Source organism: Cervus canadensis, chromosome 20, assembly GCF_019320065.1.
Source record: "Cervus canadensis isolate Bull #8, Minnesota chromosome 20, ASM1932006v1, whole genome shotgun sequence".
Taxonomy (NCBI): Eukaryota; Metazoa; Chordata; class Mammalia; order Artiodactyla; family Cervidae; genus Cervus; species Cervus canadensis.
Window position 1 is genome coordinate 47,031,986 of NC_057405.1, and position 7,149 is coordinate 47,039,134.

General features: G+C 35.5%; 1 pseudogene; it reads left to right on the top strand.

Moving 5' to 3' along the window:
- Window positions 1-1,565: 1,565 nt before the first annotated feature.
- On the top strand, window positions 1,566-1,891 carry LOC122422722 (annotated as a pseudogene).
- Window positions 1,892-7,149: the final 5,258 nt, after the last annotated feature.

The following is a 7,149-nucleotide window of genomic DNA, read 5'->3' on the forward strand; positions in this document are numbered from 1 at the left end:
CCCAAGGGAGCTTATGCCAGAAACACATTTGCAGTCATGCAGCCTGTGGAGTCAGCTTATAGGTTTGGCAAACAGTAGAATACAAACTTATTAGACTTCTCAGCCTTACCTTTGAAACTAGCAGTTCTCCTCTAGTCTCTAGTAAAAAAAAATTATAGAATTTTTCATAATAGGTTTGAAACCTGTTAACTTCATGGGGTAAATTTATGTTTTGTAGAGCAGTTTCACTTTTTTTTTTTTTTTTTACAGTTAAAACACAATGACTTGCATACACACTAGACCAGTCTCTAAATATTTTAAGGTACATTCTAGACATTATACAATTAGTCTACTGGAGGTAACTAGAAAGAGGAATGTAGAATTTTCTTCTATCCTAAACAAATAATAAATATTAACAGATTAATTGTCCACCTGATTCTAATTTTGAACTAAATCTGATGTAAGTTTGCCTAAATTATTTTAAAATACTTCCTTCCTCCTCTCTGCATCCATCTCTGTGTCATCTTGGAATATGAATATTATAAATGAGAACTTTTATGTTTAATGCATATGCAGAGGAAGCAGCATATGGAAAAGTTCAGAGATAGAAGAAAAGTATCTATATTGGGGGATATATTAAGTCTGAAATATAAAGAATGAGAGAAAAGCAAGTTAGCAAACTGATGGATGGGGCAAATCAGGAAAAGCCTATGTACCAGTCAGTGTATATGTACTGAACCTAGAGTCCCAGGGAATGCCATGATTACATATGGATTGTAAGTCATTTAATTTGGGTCCTCATGGAGAATAATGGGAAGAAGGAAAGGAGACTTATTAGCAGGTACTGAGAAAGTCTAGGATAAGATGACAAGATCCCATTCAGAGTCATGGCAATTGTGATAGAGGGAACAAAAGAGCAGATATGTTTTAGATGATTTATATTATAATGAGGGCTATGGAGCAGATAGGGAAGGTCTAGCATGATCCTGAGATTTTTGCCTTGAATAAATGAGCAGTGTGATAGCTTTACATGATACTTGGGATAGAGATGTCAGAGTGACTTCTGAGAAGAAATAGAATGGTATTGCTGTTTGTAAGTCTTGTTTATACTATAGTCTTTCTCTCTGGAGGAAGTTAGGGCCACCATAAGCTTGGGTTTACACAGGAAAGTCCCAGTTTATGCCTGTTGTTCTAGATACTAATTAGTAACTGACAAGGTATATAGTCACGTTGGCTATGATAGATTGCCAAACTAAAAGAAAGATTTTTTTTCCTGTCTTTTATCCCTTGGAAAGAGCTTCCTTTTGAATTCACTTGCACTTCAAAAAGTCCATGTTCCTCTGTCAGACTCCAACATTATCATAACATGTATAAAATTATTTTCCTATGGTTCCACCTTCTTCAGTAGATTGACACTTGAAAGTGAAAGTCACTCAGTCCTGTCCGACTTTTTGCGACCCCTGGGCTATACAGTCCATGGAATTCTCAAGGCCAGAATACTGGAGCATTGGCTGTTGGTGGCCTTGCGGGTAAGCTTGTGTGTGGCGGCAGAGTCGGCATCGGCTGCAGGGGGAGACTTTGGTGCGATGTCTCACACCATCTTGCTGGTACAGCCTACCAAGAGGCCAGAAGACAGAACTTAGACGCTGACTATGAATCTGTGAATGAGTGTATGGAAGGTGTTTATAAAATGTATGCAGAACATCTGAAGAGAATGAATCCCAACAGCCTCTCTATCACATATGATATCAATCAGTTGTTTGATTTTATTGTTTACTGAGCTGATACCCAGATATACCAGCCTTGTGACAAAGATTGGATTAAAGAGAAGATCTACGTGCTCTTTCGTCAACAGGCCCAACAGGCTGGGAGATTTGGAAGCATTAAGGGGACGGAAATGAACTTGGAATAAAGTGTGTGCTCTAGCGCAAGTTTTGTATTATAGTTATCCTGTTTCCATTTTGGTATACCCTAGCCAGAATTGAATGTATTAGATACAATGTGATGATCTTGTTCAATCTGAAACCCTCTTTGCCTCCCCCCCCCCTTTTTTTTTACTTAAACATTTTTATGATGATTTAGATGAAAGTTGGTTTTTGTCAGTTAATGTTGGTTCCAGTCCCTCAAACTGTTCATACCTGCTTGATAACATCCACTGTACTAATCGTTCTTCAGATTGAGGTGGGGGAGGGGGGGTAGTGGTGCAGTTTAGTTACATCCTCGAGATAAAGTCTTTGTGAAAAACAATTAAATGTTCTTTAGTTAAAAAAAAGAGGCCAGAGTACTGGAGTGGGTAACTGTTCCCTTCTCCAGGGAATCTTCCCTAGCCAGTAATTGAACCTGGGTCTCCTGCATTGAAGGTGGATTCTTTACCAGCTGAGCTTCCACGAAACCCCTAAGACTGCATTAATAAACTTCTCTGGCTGAATTGTGCCTGCCACACAGTAAGTGCTGTATGTGTGTGTGTATATATTGTGTACATCTTAAGTGTACATTGATTGGTCCTATATATGGGTATTGTGATTTCATAATTGGTAGTAAAGTTAAGAGATTCATTAGGGAAAAGTAAAAGTTTTCCTCAGAGAAAGCTATGATCGACAAAGAGTTTGGAGAATTTTGAAATCATCTGGAAGAATTCTTGGGGAATTGGATATTATTTTGTAAATTTTTTTCTTTGGTCAAATAGTTATTTGGGGGACTTTAATGTCTGTGGCTCCTGATTTTAATATCTGCAAATGTCCTTGATTTTACATATTACTAGGTTATTATTTGGATCTGCTGACATAGTACATTGGTACTTTGCATGATACAGAAAGTTATACAAATGTTTGTTGGTGTTGTTATTTTATTACAGATATTAATGTTACAAGGTTTTATAGTGATAATATATTTCCTTTGCAGTGGAAATTTTTCTTAATCATTGAAGCTTTTTAACAACTTCCTAAATTTGGAAAATGGGAGTATAATTATTAGATGAAGAGGACAAATGGAAAAAAAAGAATAAACACATTCTTAGTTAAAAATAACAGTGCCAATGAATGTAACATTGCACTTGAAAATGAGTCAGTTTCTATACCAGATATAGAAGTACATTTGAATTTTATTAAACCCCATGATTTTTAAGCTTCTTATATAGTAAGTACCCTCATTAACAATAAATGCTTTAAAAGTAAGGTGATAGTAACACTTTATAGATATGCTTTTTAACATTGTCAGAAAAATGGGAAAAGAAAAATTTAAACAGAAAAATTGAAAAAAGAAAAGTGAAACAAACATACTCACTCAAAATCACTGAGTTCAGGGTGTCCATAGAGAGAAGGATCATGAGTGTAATTAGCCCAAAAGTCAAAGGGTGAAGGAGATGTTAATTTGAATACACTGCAAGTGTATACACTGCCTGCTTTTAGCATTGATTGATTCTTCAGAACACTTTCATCAGGGGAATAAGAGCTGTGAAGTAAATATTAAAACTCTACCACAGCATGCGATTCTTACGAAAATCAGTATACCAAAGAAAATGATGCTCATGTAAATGTGTATACAGATATGCATTAATATAGCTTAGTCATCTGAGAGAAGACACTATTATTTATATTACTTTTTCTATTATTTATATATTATATTTAAAATGTGTATAATTTTATATGTAAAATTATGTCATATTAGTGTTTCAAATATTTAATTTCCCCAACAATTTTCAAATGTAATATTTATAATGTCAACTTTATAAAGCATGTATATGCACATATATGTACATATACTATGTACATATGCATACTATGTATATATCCAGTAAATATATGTACACTTTAAGGTTGATAAAGTAAAATTGACATATAAATTCATTTTGAATATTATATTTGACAGTTGCTAGACAAATGAAACATATATACACACTAATATTATACCTCTTTACAAGGAAACAATATAAAATGTAAAAATTCATTCATCTGCTTATATAATTAAATCCCTTAGATGAAACTAGTCATTCACACATGCACAAACACACAAAATACCATATTATTTGAATTGCAGGGAGGAGAATATGGGTAAAGAGTTGGAAATGGAGTTATGAGATCAAGAAAAAGGGAATAAAAATTCTTCATTAAAATTATAGAACATACTTTATAAGCATAAAGAACCAAAATAGATCCATATGTGCTCATATATATGAATGTCTATGAGATATGAAAGAAAAAAATCAAGTCAAATAATTATTATATAACCCAATATTTATGCCTTCAATCTTTTGTATATTTGTATGAATTAAGAGAAAGATGTATTCATTTGGGAAGGAAATGTTAACTTTGCATTATACACATTCACTGATTTTTTTTTTTTTTAACAAACAGGAATTACATTTAAATTTGAGAAAACCCAGAGAAAATTTCAGATGTAAATGTTATTATGGATTTGTCCACATGTAGCATATGTATATAGTTTTTCTCTTAGACAACCTCTAGAATTGATCAAATGGATAATTAATGTATCTTGTTCATAATACTTAGTCAGAGCAGATATTTACTAAATTACACTAAGTGTGCTATTTTCTAGTGAGTGTTAGGTCCAGTTCAGTTCAGTCACTCTGTCTTGTCCAACTCTTTGTGACCCCATGAACCATGGGGCACACCAGGCCTCCCTGTCCATTACCAACTCCCAGAGTCCACCCAAACCCATGTCCATTGAGTCGGTGATGCCATCCAACCATCTCATCCTCTGTCATCCCCTTCTCCTCCTGCCCTCTATCTTTCCCAGCATCAGGGTCTTTTCCAATGAGTCAGCTCTTTGCATCAGGTGGCCAAATTATTGGAGTTTCAGCTTCAACATCAGTCCTTCCAATGAACACCCAGGACTGATTCTCTTTAGGATGTGACGTTGGATCTCCTTTGCAGTCCAAGGGACTCTAAAGATTTCTCCAACAATCACAGTTCAAAAGCATCAATTCCTCGGAGCTCAGCTTTCTTTCTAGTTCAACTCTCACATCCATACATGACTACTGGAGAAAACATAGCCTTGACCAGATAGACCTTTGTTGGTAAAGTAATGTCTCTGTTTTTAAACTTCTGTCTAGGTGGTCATAACTTTTCCTTTCCAAGGAGTAAGGTTCTTTTTAATCATGGCTATAGTCACATCTGCAGTGATTTTGGAGCCCGAAAAAAAAGTCAGCCACTGTTTCCCATCTATTTGCCATGAAGTGATGGGACTGAATGCCATGATCTTAGTTTTCTGAATGTTGAGCTTTAAGCCAACTTTTTCACTCTCCTCTTTCACTTTCATTAAGAGGCTCTTTAGTTCTTCTTCACTTTCTGCCATAAGGATGGTATCATCTGCATATATGAGGTTATTGATATTTCTCCCGGCAATCTCAATTCCAGCTTGTGCTTCTTCCAGCCTAGCATTTCTCATGATGTACTCTGCATATAAGTTAAATAAGCAGGGTGACAATATACAGCCTTGACATACTCCTTTTCCTATTTGGAACCAGTCTGTTCCATGTCCAGTTCTAAGTGTTGCTTCCTGACCTGCATACAGGTTTCTCAAGAGGCAGGTCAGGTTATGATATTAATTCTTCTCATTTCATCTCTTTTTTAAAAATTATGCTCTTTCCCATTCTCAGTTATTCTGTGTGTATGTCGTGTTGAACTACTGGTAAATATGCAAAGTTTCTACATCTTTCTTTTGTATTTTGTAGGACTCTGATATATCCATACCCCAAATCTCTTTCTTTAGGAACTGTGGTTATATATTCTTCAACTAGGGGGACTTCCTGAATCTAGAAGACTGAGCAGTTGCAGTGGTTTACAATACAGTCCTGCTCACTGTTCAAAACCCAATATCATTGAATTCCAACTGTATCTTTACTTGCCTGTATCCCCAGATACGCTTTAAATCAGAATTGGTCTGTAGTCGTATCTGTAGTATCTAACTCAATGATTGGTACTTAATTGATTCTCAATAACTATTTCAAGTTAAAAAGCTAAATGACCACTCCCTCTAAGCAAGATATTGGATATTAAAGCACCCAGAATAATTTTGATCCAGCTACTGTACCTTTATTGCAGTTAAATTGACTGATACATCTTTTGTTTCCTCATTCATAATAATATCAATGGATATTTTATGCTCTTTCAGATAATTATTACACTGCTAAGAAATACATTTTATTTTATTACATATGCCAAGTTCTCCTAGGCCTATATTGGAGGTTAAGTTTTGTTGATAGAAGAGAGAGAAATGTATCATAGCATTAAAAAGGTAAAATAGAATTAAATGTATAATAAATGCTATGTGTGCATGCTAAGTTACTTTAGACTCTTTGTGACTCCATGGACTGTAGTATGCCAAGCTCCTCTGTCCGTGGGATTCTCCAGGCAAGGATACAGAAGTGGATTGCCATGACCTCCTCCAAGGGATCTTCCAACCCCGGGAACAAACCGTTTCTTATTTCTCTTGTATTGGCAGGCAGCTTCTTTGCCACTAGCGCCACCTGGGAAGCCCAATGGAGTGTACAACAAAATTAAAAAATGTATAATAGAATACACATTAAATCCTGTTTGTCATCTCACGATTCTACTGGATCTATGAGAAGACAAGCAGGACTAGAGAATAATTTTGAAAGACTCAGATGTATATCTAATATTATAATACTACTTCTGATCTGTCCCTATTAATGCTGAGTTATCCTAAGACTAGGTGATATCAACTACTAAAAGCACTTTTGTAATGTCCACCTAGGCAGCAAGTACTTCTCAGGGTACTTATTATGGCACAACTCAGTCACTGTTATTGGCAATAATTATAGTGGTTCAAGGTTGGAGCCGAGGTATGCCTCTTGCTATTAACACATAAATACAAATATGCACAGAGCATTGGCTGGAGAACATTTTCTCTACTGATAATACTGGAGATACCAAATATGATTTTGGCTTAAATAATTTGGAGATTAAATAAAAGTAGAAAGAGAAAACCTCCAAATTTTTATCTGCAGAAGATTTTTTCTTTTCAATCAGTAATCATGCTTGAGACCATCACTGTAAGATGCCCACTGGCATCATGTCCATAGAAGGTCGATGGAGTCATTGTAAGATGTGCACAGCTCCTGACTGGCTGATAATCCCAAACAGTCCTGAAATTACTTTCCTCATGAGAACGATGTGCTCCTAAAAGTCT